Genomic DNA, 19,934 nt, shown 5'->3' on the forward strand with positions numbered 1-19,934 from the left:
GGGCCAACTCTACCCAGTCAGTCTGGGCTTCAGGGCATTTGCAGTGGGAGAATTGCTACTGCGGTTTTTTAAAGGGGCCCTAAGTCTCTTAATTTCATAGCGACTGTTGCTGCTGGCTGCTGGCTTATTTTAACCCTTTGTCATTCATTGGTCTGAGAATCCTCCTACAATTTTTATTTTTGCTATATATTAAAAGATCATTTATTAATCTCTTAGGGTCACTTTAATCAAGCTGTGCTAGAGGTTTTTCATGTGAACCAGTGCAGTAAATGCTTCGACGCTCATAGAATTCCTATGAGTGTTGGAGCATTTACCTTGCCAGCCTGCACTAAAAACCTCTAGCACTGGGTGGGGAAGAGGGGGGCATAATGTAACTTAATGAGCACTTGTATTATCCAAATCACTATTGTTCTACATCTCTTAGGCATTATTGGTTTTTGCTTGTGCAAGAAATTCATCTGAGGTTTATTCCTTTTGTCTTTTCTAGGGCTGAACAATTAATGCACTAATAATGCTATTAATGCGTTAATTGTTTAACAAAAATGAATGCATTAATGTCTACCTGGCAGCAGCAGCAGTAAATAAAATCAATGCCAGCACTGGCGTGGGTCAGGAAGGGCAGCTCCAGAGGCTCCATGGGCTGAGGATTGCCAGTGCAGCAGCGATTCAAAGGTGCTGCCTGCGTCCTCCTTCCTCTGCTGCGGCTGCTGAATCAGAAACAGGAAGTAGAACTAGGATGGGATTTGAACTTGGGTCCTCTAATTCCTAGTCTATTCTAACCATTAGGCCTATTCTGTCCTGCCCTGATGTTAGTACTGCCTTATTAGCACAGGCTTTCTACAGTATATAAGCTTGAAATGTTTGGGTTTTTTCCAGTGTTTGTTTACTGGTGCTCTGTATCTGTTATGTAAAGTTTGTGAAATAATCACAGTTTTTTTTCTTTTGAGATGCCAACCTTAATGTGGACGGTTAGCTGTAGTTTAGGGTGGAGTCTTATCTGACGCAACTAATTGACTATTTGTATCTTTTTTTTTCTTTTAACTTTTACTTTCTTTTAGAATGGCATTGCTTTATTTTATACTCCACGCTGCTCCCAACGCTCATAGCAGCTCTATGAGCATCGGAAGCAGTACGGAGCATTCAGCACGGCTCCCTGCGCTAATAACCACTATCGCGGTTTTGTAAAAAGGGGGGGAGGGGTACATTTTTGTAAATTGCACTACTGTTAAAGCGAAGTGTGGTCATTCTTGCTAGTCCAAATGATAGGATTACGGATAAAATAGTTCAAGTTAAAGATCAGAACTTTGCCATAGCTACTTCCATAAAGATCTTGGGGGTGACTTTGGTTTTTTTTTTTTATTCTTTATTCATTTTTAAACTTTCATCAAGTGTACAGAATTCATAATAAACACTATTAATTAGAGCACTTGAACATCTTATCATTGTATCTTATAAATATAAATGCAACCCTCCCTCCACCCTCCCTCTAAGCCCATTATTCATTATAAGATCATAAACCTTAAACCCTTTAAACCCATAAACCCATTAAACCCTTTATTTATAAAAATATGGGAGCCATTAACATCTTTTTGTCATGATTAAATGCCATTTTTCTATTAATTATACACCACTTAGTGTTGGGGGTGACTTTGAATTGTTATTTAACCTTAGACTTAGCATATTTTAGGTTGGTGGTTCAGTCTTCAATTCTATCTGCCCTTGATTACTGCAATATCATTTACCTGACATCTTATAAGAAAATCTTAAATTGAATATGAGTAATACAAAACATGGCGGTGCGTTTGATTTTTGAGCTAAAAAAAAAAGTGACCATGTGAGTCCTTTTTATCAACAGCTTCATTGGTTGCCATTTGAGGCAAGAACTTTGTTTAAATTTGGTTGCATTTGCTTTAAAGCACTGTTCGGTCTGGCTCCAGGATACCTATCCTCCCAATTTAAGTTACATAAGTCCAATAGAAATAATTACATGTTTATGTATCCATCTTTAAAAGCATGTCGCTATAAGAGATTTCTGGACAAGACTTTAGCATTTCAGTTAGGAAAAATGAATTCCTGGTTAAGTACTCCGATTCCACAAGCACAATCATATTATGCTTTTAGGAAATTGTTAAAAACTTATCTGTTTAATAAGTTTGTAACTTGAATATTGTTGTATCTCTGCCTATATGTATATTTCACTGTTTGTACAGTCCTTCTTTGATGTGAACCTCCTGGAACTCATGGTTGGGCAGTATACAAGAAAGCACAATTACTTACCGTAACAGGTGTTATCCAGGGACAGCAGGTAGATATTCTTAAATGATGGGTGACGGCACCGACGGAGCCCCGGTACAGACAATTTTAGAGTGATTGCACTCTAAGAACTTAGAAAGTTCTAGTTAGGCCGCACCACACATGCGCGAGTGCCTTCCCGCCCGACAGAGGCACGCGGTCCCCAGTTTCTTAGTTTCCGCGGAGCTAAGAAAACGCGTTTTTTTTCAACGGCTGTTGAAACTTTTTTCTCGCCTTCCCGCTCGCGCAGTGCGGCCTAACTAGAACTTTCTAAGTTCTTAGAGTGCAATCACTCTAAAATTGTCTGTTCCGGGGCTCCATCGGTGCCGTCACCCATCAGTTAAGAATATGCTGCCTGCTTGTCCTGGGATAATAAAGATGATTATTATAAATATTAATAAACATAAGCATAGTAGGCATGACAAGAGACATGGGGTGCTCCATGAGGGCACGGTAAGGGAGGGGCATGGTGGGACAGGTGTTGAGTTTTTCTTTGGCAAAAGGTTGGCAACCATATTCTTAGGTTGCTGGAAATAAACTAAATTAAACTAAATCTTAAATTTATAGACTGGGTCATCTTCATAAAAATGGAGCTCGACTCGGAGGTGAACCAGCAATAATAAGATAAAAGATTAAAAATAAAAAGTAAAGATAAACAAAACCCCCAAAAATAACAGTAAAGAAATTATACAGAACGAGTTGCTAAATACTTAGAAAATAAGAATGTTTTCAGTGTTTTACAATAAGCCCATAAGTTGTTGGTTTTTGTTTTGTTGTTGTTTTTTTTTTTTTGGGGGGGGGGGTTATATACTCGTGGTTGTGTTTCATTCAATCCAGTGGTTAAACTTTATATTCATTGTATCATAGTTCTAGAGGTTTTGCAGTAATTTTTGATTTTGATAGTTATTGTGTACTTTTGCTTCTTTCACTATCTGCAACAAATTCATAGCTTGATTTCTTTGTTAACTATTTAAATGAGCCCCATAATTTATTATGGGCCCAATATGTAGCCAGGGGTGATTAGTGACTGTTTAAATCAGGGGTGTCCAACCTTTTGGCTTCCCTGGGCCACATTGGCTGAAAAAAATGTTTCTGGGGCCACGCAAATACTGCAGCACGACAGAGGAGGGAGCCGGCAAGACGGTAAACACCCGGGGGCAGCAGAGGAAAACACTGCATTGCCCTCGACCGGGGCCGCACAAAATACTTCACAGGACCGCAGATTGGACACCCCTGGTTTAAATGTTATTCAAACAACTTGTTATATTACATTTTTATACAGGATTGCATCGTTATTTTTTGTCACCATTTTAAACAGCTTTGCTGAAAAGGCAGGTCAAGAAATGTGCAAATTAAATTAAATGAAACCATTTCAAAGGCACCCTCTGGGCTGTCACTGCCACCTCCTCCTCTCTGTCTTTTAAGAATCATTTTATGAGCAAAACCACACATTATTGCCCTCTCTCTACTTTTCACCCCTCCTCCACAGCTGTGTGCCTGGAGATAAGAGCATGGAGAGAAGCAAGTACCTAAGAAATGAGGCCTGCATGCCGAAAATCAGATCTTTGGTCCCCTAATTTAATCAGACTCTTGTTGCTCATCACTAGTATGCTGGCACTGAATCACTGTCTCTGACCCAGCAGGCGGGCACTGTGCCCAGGAATGCACTGGGAGGCTGCTGCTGGATATCTGATTTAATTTATAGCTCATTTGAGAGACAAAGAGAGAGAATACTGCCAGATGGGAGTCAGCCTTTTGGAGTTCAGGGTCTGGCAGGTGATTTATCACTTACAATGACCAGTCTCCGCCTCATAACTGTTCTTAATACCCATCCTTATATCTCCACTCTGGTTTGCTATCCCTATTTCTTTTCGTAGCCATTCCTTACTGTCTTTCATCTATTTCAACAACAGGCACATGCAGTGCTGTACATGCAAGAGACGGTCCCCGCTCAGAAGAGCTTACAATCTAATTATGACAGATACACAGAGGGGGCTAAAAGGTGGTTGGGGACTATTAGGGGACTGTCAGACAGATATGTTGGTTGGATCAGTATTTAAACGCAGCTTCAAATAAGTGGGCTTTTAGTCTGGCTTGGAATACTGCCAGAGATGGAGTCTGACGTAACGAGCAAGGCAGGCTGTTCCAAGCATGTGGTGTAGTAAAGTAAAAGGGATGGAGACGGGACTTGGCATTAGAGGAGAAGGGTACAGATAGGAAGGGCTTAGTCTTTCCCATTCTTTTCTCTCTCTCCCTTTTTGCAGCTTTTCTTTCTTTGTTTCCTGTACCTCATTTTCTCTGGTTCTTTCCCATCATTATGAGTACCACTTCACACTTCTTCGAACAGATGCAGACTTCGCTCAGTTTTTTGGCAGAATTGTGCTGTCAGAGCATCCACAGGTATGCAGGGGTCAATTCATAGGTGAAGATACCTTCTACATGGGTAGAAATAAGAATTAATCCAAGTCACTTGTCTCTGGGTAAGTACGTTTTTAGCTGTTCCTACATAACAGCATAGACAACATTGCAAACACAATACAAATTACGCTTCTCTGGACAAATTGAAAACAGTTTCTGAAATTTCAGAGTGCTCAGCACCCTCACAGCTGGCTCCTATGCAAAAGAACTTTTGGTTATGGAGAAAGGAGGGGGTTCTAGGAGGGGGGAAGGTTTTTCAGTGCTGCATACATGTAATACTCTTGGCAGAATTCTGTGCAAGAAAACTGAAAATTCTGTGCACAATATTTTAAACTTAAGTAACATTTATCTGTAATGTTTTGCATAGGAATTGAAATTCCTTTCTGGCTTTTCCTTTCTCAGGCTCCAACCTCCACAGTTCCCTCTCTCACTCCAAATGCAGTTCTATCTCTCTCTAAATCCCAATATGAACCACAATTCTGTCTGCCCCTAAAATGTTCTTCCATATGCAAGACCTCAACCAGATTTCTTCATTAAAAAAAAGAGGACATGTGGCCCTTTCCCATTCTGCCCCAGCCTCGCCCCACACCTCATCTGTTCTTCCTTGAGTCTAGGCCGCATCTGTGAATGCGAAGAAATGATGTCACATGCATGCACGAGACATCATCGCATTGCATCTGTGCATGCTCAGAAGCCCTTCAGACAAGGCCCCGAGCTCAGGGACTTCCAATACCAGTTTGTCTGTGTTTTGCAAAGCCCTGAGCTTGGGGCTGCATCTGAGGGGCCGCCAAACATGTGTAAATTCAATGCAATGATGTCATATGCATGCATGTGACATCATTTCTTCGCATTCACAGATGCGGCCTAGACTCAAGGAAGAACAGATGAGGTGTGGGGCGAGGCTGGGGCATATGACATCATCATGTCGCGTCTGTGCATGCTCAAAGGCCCTCCAAATGCGGCCCTGAGCTCAAGGAAGAAGATGAAGTTTGCATGGGGGTGGGAATGAGGCATAGGCAGAGTCAGGGTGGAATGGGGCATGACTGGGGACGGAATGGGGCAATGTGTCCTTTTTAAGGTAAAAATCTGGTAACCCTATCTGAGCAGTGCTGGATAGGGTTACCAGATGTTTTAATGAAAAGAGAGGTTCCAGACTCTGGCTGATTGATGAATTTCCATTCTCTGTACAATACACTTAATACAGATTTGCCAAAAGTGGCACCAAATAGAATGGATTAGATATAAACTGCCAGTGGCGCAGTAAGGGGGTGCGGGGGGGGGGGGGGAGGTCGGTCAGCCCCAGGCGCAGACTTCCTCGGGGCACTGGCACCCCTCCTGCTCTCCATCCCTCCCTGCTACTCGCACGTGCCCCTTCCCTTTGCCCTGAGCAGCCATGACATAGCTGCTCGCATTGGCTTCGTCACTCTCTCCGATATCTCTTGAGGGACCCACGCCTAGCAAGTGACATCAGAGAGGCTGCCGAAGCTGACGCAAGCAGCTACTTCGTAGCCAAAGATAATAAAGTGCAGGGGAAGGGGTGCGCTTGTAGGCGGAGGGGGAGGGGGGAAGAAGGGGGGGCAGGGAAGAGGGAGGGAGAAGGGCATCAGGGCCCCGGGCGCTGCTCAGCCCTGCTATGCCACTGTAAACCTTGCCACTGTATGGCTTTTGTTTCAGAGACAGAAATCCAACATACCTCCACACAATGGAGGTAGAGCTGGATGAAAGGGAGGGCGCTCGGAGAGACTTTATCTTCTCAACTCAGCAAGTCTGGTCAATATTTCACAGGCTGTTTCCTTTCTGATTTTATTCTGCAAGTATGCACAGAGAAATAGAGGGTAGAGGAATGAGAGAGGGGTAAAAAGTAGAAGCAGATGCAGAGTCTGGGCATTAATAAGTAGTGCAGATCCTGTGGGAGTATGTTCAGGCAGCAGGCAGGCAATTGAGTTGAAGGATGGATACAAATTTTATTTATTTATTCAATTTTTCTATACCGTTCTCCCAAGAGAGCTCAGAACGGTTTACATTAATTTATTCAGGTACTCAAACATTTTTCCCTGTCTGACCCAGCGGGCTCACAATCTACCTAATGTAATGGGGGAAATGGGGGGGGGGGGATTAAGTGACTTGCCCAAGGTCACAAGGAACGGCATGGGTTTGAACCCACAACCTCAGAGTACCACTTTTCTCTCCGTATTCACGGTGATAGAAGATTAACAGACCCGCAAATATAGAAAAAACGCAAATAACATTTTCATAGGTTATTCGCTGTTTTCTATTAAAAACCATCGTGAATATGGTGAAACTGCGAATAGCATGGTGGGAGACCTGGCTTGTTGCTGAAGAAGAGGCAAAACACAGTGAAGAAAGTGCCGAGAATCAGCGATTTTTCTCTGTAAATGCTTGGAATGAGTGATTTCTCTAGCAAGCTGAGGTAATTTGGGGGGGGGGGGAGGAGCCAGCAAGCTAAAAACCGCAAATAATCAAGACCATGATTGCTGAAATCGCGAATATGGAGAGAGAATTGTACATGCACCAAACATGTAGAGCAGTGTCCCTCAAACCTTTTTAGCTATGGCTTACTAAAAGGAGTACATGCTTACCGCGGCACATTATAATTGAAATGATAAAATTGCAAAACCAACACAAAATTAAGATTGAAAGTTATTTATTTAAAAATTCTTTACTAACGTGTAGCGCGGGTTTTAGCATCAGCAGTAACTGCTCCGATGCTCATGAGCGTCGGAGCAGTTACTGTCACTGCTGGTGCTAAAACCCATGCTACGCGTTAGTAAAGGAGGGGGATAGTGTAGGTAATTGTAACAACAGTGAAACTAAAGTAGATGGGATAGAATTACTAATCAATGGGATGGATGTGCTCGTTTTGAGTGTAAATTAACTCTACATACGGCTCGATTGTCGACAAGTTAACACGCATTTCATCATCCACCGTCTGCAGTCGTTGTCTTTTTTTTTTTTTTTTAAATTTAATTTCTGTCAGAGCTGAAAATCCAAGTTTGCAAAAATAAGAAGATCCAAACAGTAACAAAACCTTGATTGCTTTGTTGCTTAAGTTAGGATAAAATGTAAAACTAAAATTACTTGCTGTTAGTTTTCAAGGACCAATTACCATATTTTTCGCTCTAAAAGACGCACTTTTTTCCACCCAAAAGTGGGTGGAAATATCCGTGCGTCTTATGCAGCGAAGGTACTTTTTTTAAATGCCCCCACCTCGACGTACCGTTTTAAATGCTCGTGTCCCATACGGTTCTCCCTGTCTGTGGTCAGTTTGCTAAGAATGTTGGCTGCTTGTATGTCCTAATGGCTTGTTTGTGTGCATTTTTCATTTGGACTTTGGTTTGTTTGTTGTTGTTTTTTTTTTTTAAATGGTCAATAAAGATAGACGCACTAAGGGTGAACACAACTAGAAATGGTTATTTTTTAAAATAAAAGATAGATGTTTTGCTGTTTTAAAAATAGTCATTTTGCTACTGGACTTTTGGACATTTTTCCCAAAGAATTCAAACTCAGACAAATGTCCTATTGAAAATGCCCCTCTATGTTTTTCATAAGGTTCTGCTTTTCTGTCTTGCTCTTCAGCCCCTACTGACTTAATTCAAATGAGGACCCTTAGAAAGTCTCTGTACATGGCCCTGCATCCTCCTAAATCCCTCAAGGGTCTTCTCTGCTTGAGGAAGATGATTTGGCTGATCACACAAATATATTTAGTGCAATATCAAGGTATCGCTTTATATTTTTGTTTGTATTTATTAACTTTTATTTTATTTATGTGCATTCAAGTGGATAGATGTGGTAACTGTATTGCTTTAGCAAAATTTCTAAATATTCAAAGAGTTGGCCAGTGCAAATGTGCTTCAATTCTGAATCATGCTCCGCCTCCCTCCAGCCATACAGTTTCTGGAAGGGACATAGAAGGAGAGAAGATGCCATATAGGGGAAGAGAGACAGCAGACAATGGATGCCTCCCAGCCCTCATTTTAGAAACTTTCTCAGCCAAATGGAGCTCGAGCCGCGAGGCTCGTCTTCCAGTTCCTGCCTGCCCTGCCGCGCACACATAGCCAACCGGAAGTCTTCCTCGATGATAGCGCTGACGTCGGAGTGCAGGCTTTGCTTAAGTCCTCCCTCAGATGTCAGCGCTGACATTGGGGAAGACTTCCTGTCAGCTATGTGTGCGCAGCAGGGCAGGTAGGAACAGAAGACGAGACTCACGGCTCGAGTTGTATTTAACCCCGCGGGTCCCTCATCGTCCTCGTTCAGCTCTCTCCTGTGCACCCCCTTGGGGCATGCACGAGGAGCGAACCGCCCCCCCCCCCCAAGGTATACCAGTGCTTGTATGTATCTTTTACTATACTTATTGTAGTTCTCCCTACTTTCCTTATGTATTGGTACATCATGCCCGTCTGTGTTGGTTTTAGTTAATAATTAAGATCCTATTTTAATTGTAAATCGCTTTGAATTAATGATATTGCGATATATCAATATTTTAATAAAACTTGACACTTGAATAAGATTGTACAGGTCAGTTACCTAAATACTTCAGGAACAGATATGTTTTTAGGCATTTCCTAAATTCCTCATAAGTACGGTAGTAGGTGTAAGCAATTGTTCCAGATCTTTATCCCATAATGCTGCCTGATGTGAGAAAAAATGTTGATGATGTCTTTTAAATTTACATCCTCTAACCGGTGGGGAAATAAAATTCAAGTGTGAGATTCTCTTATGTCTGTTGGTTGAGAAAGAGAAAAGGTCAGTTATATATTTAGGGGCTAAACCGAATAGTACCTTAAAACAAAAACAACCAAACTTAAACTTCACACATGCCTCCATCGGCAGCCAATGCAGAAGTCGGTAGGATGGTGTTACATGATCGAACTTCTTCAACCCAAAAATCAGGTTACAATTTTCCAGTTATCCTTACAGTGCAATTTCTCCAATACAAGTTTTATCCCAACTAATGGATAACTTTGGCTATGTGACAGGGCATTTTCCATATGATGTCTAAATCTGAGTTTAGATGTTTTGCGGAAAACGTCCAAAAATCCAGTAGCAAACGACCATTTTCAAAACAGGAAAACATCTTATCTTTTTGTTTTCAAAATGGCCATTTCCTAGATGTTTCTCCTCAGTGCATCTATCTTTTTGAACCATTTCCAAAAAAAATATGTCCAAATGAAAAACACACAAAAACCAGTCATTGGGATGTAGGGACGGTTAGCATTCTTAGCAGACTGGCCACACAGATATCCCAGGAGAGAAGTGGAGAATCCTAGGGTGTATTTCAGTGAACTTCACATAAAAAGTCCCAGGTACACATCTCACTATAATCCATTGCATTGTATTGAGAGCCCTCCAAAATTTACCCCAAACCTACTGTACACCATCCCAATGTCCCTTATGCCAGCAGATGTCATCTGTATCTTAGTATAGTAGGTTTTAGGTGGGGTTTGAAGGGCTCACACTTTCCACCACAAGTATAATAATCAGAATGGGATATGGGCCTGGGTTCTCTTCACTGCAGTCCACTGCAAAAACCACTAGGCTACTCCAGAGATCTGCTTGCAGCTGTAATAGGACTGGCCATAACATCTGTAGCTGTCATACAGGCTGGTATGTATTATTTCATTCACATCTTTGGGAGGAAGGAAGGGATCAGTGACCACTGGGGGAGTAAGGGGGCCCATGCCTTCGTACTATGGTCCAGTGGTCACCTGGTCAGTTTGGTCATCTTTTCGGTACTTATTCGTTATTAAAACAGGTCTAGCCTCAAAATATCCAAAGTTTGCCCTGAACGTTTTCTGCAATGTTCCATTATTGCACTCAAAATATGCCCCCAAACACTTCAGATATACAGCATAGAAAATGGACTAAAAATGTGTTTTGAAAATGACAATTTGGACGCTTTGGCAAACAGAGGTCCAAATGCCATTTTTTTGGATGGTTTTCTCTTATGTAAATGAGCCCCTTAGTAACCTAAATGACAAAAGTTATCCATTTAAGTGCTGCTAATATTTTTCGAAACAACATTTTATTTAGTTGGTGGCACTGCCAGCTGGATAAGTGCTTCCGAATATGAGGCTCCCTAGTATCCCATGTATTGTACACAAAAATCAATAGCCTGATTGAAAAAAAAAAAAAAAAGGATTCAATCCAATAGGTAGAAAATAGAGAAAAGCATTTACAAACCTAACTTAAAGAGTCTTGGACTAACTAGTGAAAGCTGATCAATGAAAGCTTGGGCTAAATGATGAGATACTCTCCAGAAAATGGCAAGGCAATTAGTTTCACGACTCGTCCATGAACCACGATGTCAACAGCAATAAGAAAACTGCTGAGCTAGCAGTTCTCCTGGTATTTAACTACCCTTCTGTTAATGATAATTAACTTGAAAGCTAACAAAGGCAGTTCTTAGAGACTGACAAACTATAAGAACTTAAAAGGGACTTTAAAGTTAAAAGGGGATAGATTCCGTACAAACGTAAGGAAGTTCTTTTTCACCCAGAGAGTGGTGGAAAACTGGAACGCTCTTCCGGAGGCTGTCATAGAGGAAAACACCCTCCAGGGATTCAAGACAAAGTTAGACAAGTTCCTGCTAGACCAGAACGAACGCAGGTAAGGCTAGACTCAGTTAGGGCTCAGGTCCTTGACCTAGGGGCCGCCGCGGGAGCGGACTGCTGGGCACGATGCAATTCTTATGTTCACATTATCCAAATGTTTCATACCAGGCTACGAAAAAATCTAAGTGGTGAGCAAAGAAACATTCAAAAAGCTATGAAGCTAGGAGAGAGAGAGAGAGAGAGAGAGAGAGAGAGAGAGAGAGAGAGAAAAAAAACCCCCCAAACAAAGCTTTCTTGCATAAAGTGCCCCTCTCCTCAGTTTAAAAAAACCCCACCAAGAAGCCCACCTTTTGAAGTTTCTTTTAAATCCTAGACCCTGGTTCTTGTTTTCTGAACCATGATCATGTTGATTTTACCTTGAAGTCTTGTCTGTGTAAGCTCTATTGAGCAGGAATCATCTTGTACAGCATGTGTATCTGTATAGTGCTGTGAAACCATCAGTTGCAGTTGTAACACAAGGAACAGTTTAGATGTGAAAAGTTGTAAAAGTGCAACACGGGAAAAGCAAATATTAGCCTCCAAGATCATATTTATAAAGGGTTTAAAACAAACTCAGTCTTGCAATGCATTTCATAATGTTGTAAAGAAACAGTAAAGTGATGGTAATCTGTGGACAAATTCCCATCACAGCTATGTATGGAAGATATAGCAAATGCCATAAACTAAATCTGAGCTGGCTTTAACTCCACCCAGCTGATCCTGCTGATGTATTTCCTATATGCATTTATCATCAGTTCCCCTCACTGGTTTGGGGACACACAGAATGTTCTATTAATCGCGACCTGCTCCTTTGAAGGGATAGAAATAATTGAATCAGTTACTTTTATTATTTTAAACAAAGTTATAAAAAAATGATCTTGGCATGCACCCGATAAAAAGGGAATAGAGCACAGTTTAAATAGTGGTCAATATGTCACATCTTGTAATGATCACCAATGACGGTTTTCATTTCATTTTTATTAAAAGTTTTATACTCGAGAATTTATACAAAAAGATCAATGACGGTTCTGATTTTCTTAGTCTTACTTTGCACGCTTGGATAACTGGTAGTTAGTAATATTACTGAGTAATATTACTGACTTATATTATGTCAGCAAAGTTTATTCATTGTTACTGAGCCACCTTCAGTCAATGTGGCCTTCCTCAGGGGTCTTATAGGGTCCTTGTCTGTTTTAAATATAAAAACATAAAAGTCACAAAAAATCCTACTAGTTAAGAGCTTACAAACAAGCAGCACATCTCACAAGACTCCAATGTAGGCTGCTGTCATCAATTTTGTGTACCAAATATGTGTGCTGAATCTAGTCCAAAGTAACTTTGGTGTGTACATTAAGCAGTTATATTATTGGCACCTCTGAGCCATGTAACTGCTGTTACAAGAACCAAATTGTAGAATGAGGGAGAAGTGTTTAACAGTTTAACTTGGTGATTTATATGCTTGGAATGTGAAACAAAGTTTTTCCTGTACCCTTCAGAAGAAAAAATTATGTTCTTACCTGTTAATTTTCTTTCCTTTAGACGCAGAAGATGAATCCAGAGACCAATGGGATAGCACACATCTACCAGCAGGTGGAGATAGAGAAACTGATTAACAGGTGGTCCTATTGGCTGGCACGCCTCCTGTATCTTCAGTATTGCTCCTTGCCCAAGCATCTGTAACCATCAATAAGCTTAGCATGTAAAAAACTTTTTTCCCATAACAAATTTCAAAAGGTAATAATACAGAATAGAACTATCAATAATAACAGACTTCAAAAGTTGCAAAAGAAAAAAAACAACAATCATTATCCAGAAAGAGTGGGGCTCTGGATTCATCTGCTATGTCTAAAGGAAAGAAAATTAACAGGTAAGAACATAATTTTTCCTTCCTTAGCAACAGCACCAGATGAATCCAGAGACCAATGGAATGTAGAAAAGCAATCCTCAATCTGGGTGGGAAGTAAACGCAGCCTCCACAACAACCAAAGCACTAAATGCAGCCTCCGCATGTGCCCTCACATCCAACCGGTGATGCTGAGATAAAGTATTCTTGGAAGACCAAGTAGCCACATGACAAAACTCCTCCAAGGAAAAAAATCTCTAGACTGAGTCCAAGAAGTAGCCATTGCTCTGGCTGAATGGTCAAGAAGTTCTTCCGCCAACCGCTTCCCTGCCATCAAGTAAGGATAAAGAATGTCCTCCTGGACCCTTCGAGCGATAGAGGCTTTGGATGCTGCCATACGTTTGTCACATCCCTTGAAGAATACAAAGAGGTGATCTAAATGACTAAAAGTCATTAGAAACCTACAGATTGCAGAGAATGCTACACACTTTTAAGAAACGCAGTGAAGAAAAGCTTGCCTCCCCATTCCTTCTTTCAGGAAAAAGGAAGAAAAAGTGAGAGTGGCATAAAAGAAAGGATGACACTATCCTGAAAGAAATTGTGGTACTGTCCAAACTGACACCCCAGAATTTATAAATCAGAAATAAGACTCCCAGCTTTACAAGACCTGCAACTCAGAAAGAAACACCGTTTTCAACGTCACAGCCTTTTAGAGTCTCATAAGACAAGGTTGAAACGGAGCCTTCTGTAAACTGCGAAGAAGTATCTTAAGACTGTACTCCGGACAGGGCTTCTTAAGAGGTGTATGAATATGCTGTACTTCATTTAGGAACTGAACTACATGAAGCTGAGAAGTAAGCGAAGAGCGAGATACCTAGCCCTTGTAATAAGATTGCCATTTGAAGCTGAAGGAAATTGAACGCTAAGACCTTGGCAATACGCTAATGCCAAAAAAGAAAGAATATAAAACATAGAAGTCTGGAAGGGTGCCAATGTTGAGAAGTACACAAGAAAGGAAAAGCCTCCAAATGATAGCATAAGCCACAGGTGAAGACATCTGTATCGCCTGGATAAAAGAAGAAATAACCTGCTTCACATAACCCTTACACGTCAGCCATGACTTTTCATAAGCTAGGTCGTAATATCAAATTAGGACGAATATCCATGTTGATCGGACCCTAGGTGAGTAAATCCGGAGATATCGGGAATCTCAACAGTTCGGCCGTTGAAAGACTCATCACATCCGCATCGCAAGGACAGCCCAGCCAATCCGGAGATTCTCGGATTACTGTACCCTGAAAGCGAACTTGAGATGGCAAATCCATCCAATCATCAGCCAGGGGAAAACACTTAAAAAAGAGAAACCAGAGGCGAGAAAGAAGCAACGCTGCTACCCCCTGTTACTGCCACTCCCTGAGTCTGCTGAAGAAGCTAGGAAGCTTTGAATTGCGAGATGAAGCCATGAGGTCTAGTTCTAGGAGATCTCACCTTTATACAAAGAGCTGAACGCCTGAGCAAATATTTCCAATTTCCAGGATGTAGAAGATTTTACTACTACTACTATTTATTATTTCTAAAGCGCTGAAAGCACTATACATTTTAACATACAATAGACAGTCCCTGCTCAGATTTTGTTTTGAGAAAGTCTATCTAAACCCTTTTCCTGTCCTGTAAAATGATGCGCTGACAGAAGAGGAAGATGAGATTCCACCCACTGATATAGAACCATTACTTTACTCGTCAACTGAGTACATCACGTACTTTCCTGGCTGTAGAGAAATACCACCGTCATAACACTGTCCTAAAAGACCTTTATCGTCATTCCGGAAGAATGGTCTGAAACTCCTGAAATGGTAGCCTGACCATGCTTCAGTCCAGAAGAATGAACGAGTACTGAGTCTCCTCTTAATACTAGACACCTTGCGCTGAGGATTAAAGGCACTGAGCTCCCCAACCTGACAGCCTGGGATGTTTGGTGACTATGAGCCAGTCCAGCAAAGACTGAGGCATGCCTTTGAAAAGATTAATCTCGCTGAGCCACTAAATTATATTCAGCGATGCTTGAGGAGCCTACTAGATACTACAATTGAAGCCTTGAGATACCGGGAACCACTGGAACAAAAGCGACTGCTGTAGTGTTCTCACGTGAAAGCGAGCCGAAGTTCCAAATGGAGTCACCACCACCATAGCTCCTAGAACCTGCAAAGAATCCCATACTCTTGTTCTTGGTGACTGAAGAAGGCAAACCTGAGACAAATTGACCTAGCTGGAAGACATCTGAAACAAGAAATCGTCTAAGAAAGAAAGTACCTGAATCTTCTGTTTGCGCCAAAACGCCACTACTGCCCTCATTTTCTAAAATGTTCATGGAGCCGTGGCTAGGCCAAATGGCATCTGCCAAAACTGATAGCACTGCTCGATGAGAGTCAAGCGAAGATAGTGCTAATTCGGTGTCCATAGGGAAATTGTAAATATTCTCAGTTTTTCTTCGAAAATGTCTAACTATGAGAAACTAATTTACCAGAATGAGATCCAACCCCCGTCTGACCAATTTCTCTGTCTTAGGCACTATGAAGTAAATGGAATAACTTCCCTTAGTTCCGGAAGAACTAAAACTACTGCCCCAAGTACCAATAACACTTAAAAGAGATCTCGCACGAACGTAACCTTATGAAGCTCAATACATGGTGACTCCAAGAAAGAATCTGAAATGGGAGGAGGATTCAAAGTTACAAGCATCCTGAAAAATGCCCAAAGGCCCCTGGCCTGACATCATAGTGTCTTCCCCTTCACGAGAAAGCATAAAGAGTTATCAGAGGAAGTGAAGACCCCTTCAGAATGAAGAGTAGGGGAATGGCTGGCCGAAAGCTGTAAATTCTGGAAGAAAGGAACTTTCCCATAAAAAATCCAGCTTTGTGATGTAAGATGGAGTATGTTGGAAATCTGAAAACAGTACTAACTCCATGCTATGTTAGCTAAAAACTTATTGCCTTTAAAGTGAAGACGTAATGGACGTAATCTAGAAGCTGCATTGACTGCCCCATGGGAAACAATCTGCACCCTAATTGTTATCAGGCAAAGCTCACATCCCTAAAGAGAGCTTCAGGGATGTTTCCAACAGCCACATAGAATTTGCTACTCTGTGGGTTTGGGAGAATAGGTAACTTGTCCCTGGTTAGAAGGAGCCACACAGTTCTTCCTGCCAGTTTGAGGGACTATCTAGCAGGTGTCATGAGAAGATGGCGACCTGAGAAATCTGTGCAAGAAGCTTTGAAACTTGCAGTCCCTGTCACCCTAGAAATAGAAAAAAGACAGTTCTGCCCACAGAAAGATGTGAAGTGTCATTATGACCCTAGAGACTCCCCCAATTCATAATCTATTTGTACTATGTTCAGGAATCAATTCTATAGTGCTACCAGACACACACAGCACTTTAGTGCTACCAGACACAGACAGCATTGCACAGAGGTACAAAAAATAAGAAAATCTGTAAACCTGCAGACTCACCCTTCAGGGTCCCTGAGAGAGACAAGAAGATGCCCATATGAAACACAGGGTACTCTCATGCCGCTTATATCACTGTGCAGCAATTTACCTTCTGCTGACCCATAACGGCAAAAAACTGAGACTGGGTGGCTGAGCACAGGGCAGAATCTCTTTCTTAAGCACCGTGAGTAGTCCCAATTAAAGTAGTTAACTCTTTTCAAGTAGAGAGAGTGGGGAAACACACACACACAAGGTATATCACCACAACAGTGGCAAAAGCTGTTGAAACATTCTCGATGCGTAGAACCCCAAATACAGGGAAGCTGCAGGATACAGTGACCTAAGTCAGCTGCAAAATAAACCAGTGTTCTCCCCAGAAATTTTTTCCAGCCGGGTGGCATGAAAAAGTAGCCGGGTGGGGCGGGACGGGGAAATTTGGTGGTGGGGAAAATTAAGGGCTCCTTTTACTAAGCTGCAATAGCATTTTTAGCGCATGCAGAATTGCTGTGCTACACGGCTAGAACTAACGCCAGCTCAATGCTGGCATTAGTGTTTAGCACGTGCGGCAATTCTGCGCAAGCTAAACGCGTGGTAAAACTGCTAGCACAGCTTAGTAAAAAGAGCCCTAAATGTGTACTATTTGTATTAGTTAATTATTATTAGTTATTTTCCAATGCTCAATATGGCAGCCTTTCTTAAGGTTTGACACTTGTTCCATAATTTTTTATTAAATTTAAGAAGTATGCAATTCTAGAAGTGAATAATTAGATATTTGCCCTCTTTCAAATGGTAAAGAGCAGCGTCTCTCAAACTTTTTTAACTCCGGCACACTAAACAGAGCAAATGTTTTTTGTGGCACACTAAATGCAGCAAATAGTTTTCAAGGCTGGAAAAAATTTCTGGGGAGAACACTGTTGCCATTAGTTTTCAAGGTCCAATCACGTCAAAGACTGATGCTTATCTGAGCAGTTGTATAATAAAAAGAATGGATAAGATAACATGAGAAGTGAAATTGTCAGGAATCAGAGGGATACATACCCTGTAGGTCCTAAAAGCAGGCTTGTGAATTAGATATAAACTATGAAGGCAGTGGTGTACCTAGCATATGTGACACCCGAGGCCCATCATTTTTTTACACCCCCCCATCTGTATGAAAACATGATTTTTAGTAACAATCCACACATAACACAAGAGTGTACCTAGGAAAAGGCAGCATCTTTCATACTGCAGTGAGCAGTACAACATCAATACACCCATTGTAAAACTAAACAAGCCAGACTAGTACAGATCAATCCTACACAGTCAATCCTAACTGAAAACCATGTCTTTCGAACACACAGAACACAGAAAACACCTTCGCCTAGTATGGAATATGTAATCACAACTAACCCCTCTCCCTTTTACAAAACTATAATGTGGATTTTAGCCATGGTGGTAACAGCTCAGACTCTCATAGAATTCTGAGCAATTACCACCATAGCCGGTGCTAAAAAAATCCCTCTACAGTTTTGTAAAAGGGGGGATAAAATAGAAAAACGTAGACAAAGGTTAAAATGAACCACCATGAAGCTGAACTCTGTATACAATGCAATACCACAGAAACAGCGATGCATCTCCCCTAAAGCAAAAAAAATAAATAGAATTTTTTTTCTACATTGTCTTCTCTGGTTTCTGCTTTCCTCATAGTCTTGTCACTCTCTTCCTTTCATCCACTGTCTACCCTCTGCCCCTTCTATATGGCATCTTCTCTCCTTGTATTCCCCTTCCATCTCTCCCTTCACCCCTATTATTCTGGCATCTATCTTCTTCCCTTCCCTCCTCCAATGGTCTGGCATCTCTCTCCTGTTCTTCCCTTCCCTCTCCCACACGCCCATGGTCTGGCATTTCACTCTCTCCTCTCCCTTCCCCCCACTTCCATCAGCATCTGCCCCCTTTCTTTCCCTCCAACCCAATTCCATTCAGTATCCTTCTCCCTTATGTCTTTCTCTCCTTTCCCTGCACACCAATTCCATCAGCATCTGTCCCCTTTCTCTCCCTCCACCACCATTCCATACCACCCTGACCCCCTTTTTCTCCCTCTAACACCCTTCTATGCTCCTCTCTCCCTCCAAACCAGCAAGGTCCCATGATGACTGCTTCTGTTGCCTCTGGAAGATGTAAGTGATGTTGGAGGGGGTGGGCCAGCAGATACAGGGAGTTGTGGCAAGGTTCCACAATGACTGCAGCTGCCAGTCCACCCCTTCCGACGCCACTTACGTCTTCCGGAGGCATAGGTGGCAAATGCAGTCATCGCAGGACCTTCCTGCACTTCAGTGTGGCTGCCGACTATTCTTCGGAATAAGTACGGCAGCCACGCTGAGGTGCAGGTGCCATTTAGAGCAGCTCGGAAGTTCTGGATCCAGCTGGCTGTGTACCCCCCTAAGGTTGGCACCCGGGGCTGTCTGCCACTGTATGAGGGGACAAAAAATAATAAAAAGAATGGATAACTTGACCGAATTAGACATGTCATACAATTATAACCACAAAAATATGTCATAAAATGTAATTCTAAACTCAAAAGACTCCAGACGAAAAGCAGACTATAGAAAGGAAACCAGAAAAGAACGGGTAGATGAAAAGTGAAACCTGGGAAAGATCTAAATTATTGTTCAAATGAGCTTCTATTAAAACCAAAGAATAAAACCACAGCGCTTGGGAAAGTAAAAAAGGGAGAGTAAAATGGACTTAACGAAAAGGTCTCTGCACTGATGAGATAAACTCGTACGCAGAATAAATGTGAACACGCGACAGTGGGGTAATGATGTTTGATCTGTTGAAAGAGGCGCCAAAACAGTGTCGGCAGTGGATTGAATGCACACTGATAGGGGAGGGGCATCGGGCTGTTAAAAAAGGCTGCTTTAATAAATAAATACTGGTGAAAAACTAAATAAAAAACCAAAACCAAGATAAAATGCTGAACCTGACTGCAAGTGGTAGTGAAAGTAGCATAAGGCACCCGTAGTACTGTTAGTGCCAGAGCTGCTTAGAATAAAGAACCGTGCTGTACATGAGGAGAAAAAAGGAAAGAATGAGGTGATAAGATGTAAAGTGCTGGCCCCTCACTGCACCACTTGATAAAACTAAGGAGCGATGTTCTAGAGCAGGGGTGCCCACACTTTTTGGGCTTGCGAGCTACTTTTAAAATGACCAAGTCAAAATGATCTACCAACAATAAAATTAAAAAAAACCCACAAAGCACACTGTACGCATAGAAAATGTTAATTATCATTCCTATTCCAGGGTTT

General features: G+C 41.7%; 1 protein-coding gene across 4 annotated transcripts in view; it reads right to left on the reverse strand.

Annotated features, from left to right (window-relative positions):
* The window catches only part of FAM163A (family with sequence similarity 163 member A), a 55,981-nt gene that overhangs the window by 27,121 nt on the left and 8,926 nt on the right, over positions 1-19,934 (reverse strand). For 2 of the 4 annotated variants that reach the window (XM_033915280.1, XM_033915278.1), the window contains exon 2: positions 4,581-4,727. The exons of 1 other annotated variant lie outside the window; for it this stretch is intronic. The gene's annotated coding sequence lies outside the window, so the exon portion shown is untranslated. Of the gene's footprint in view, positions 1-4,580; positions 4,728-6,403; positions 6,523-19,934 lie in introns of those variants that run through there. One more of the 4 variants, XM_033915279.1, reaches the window with a different exon arrangement.

Source organism: Geotrypetes seraphini, chromosome 12, assembly GCF_902459505.1.
Source record: "Geotrypetes seraphini chromosome 12, aGeoSer1.1, whole genome shotgun sequence".
In the NCBI taxonomy this organism is placed as follows: Eukaryota; Metazoa; Chordata; class Amphibia; order Gymnophiona; family Dermophiidae; genus Geotrypetes; species Geotrypetes seraphini.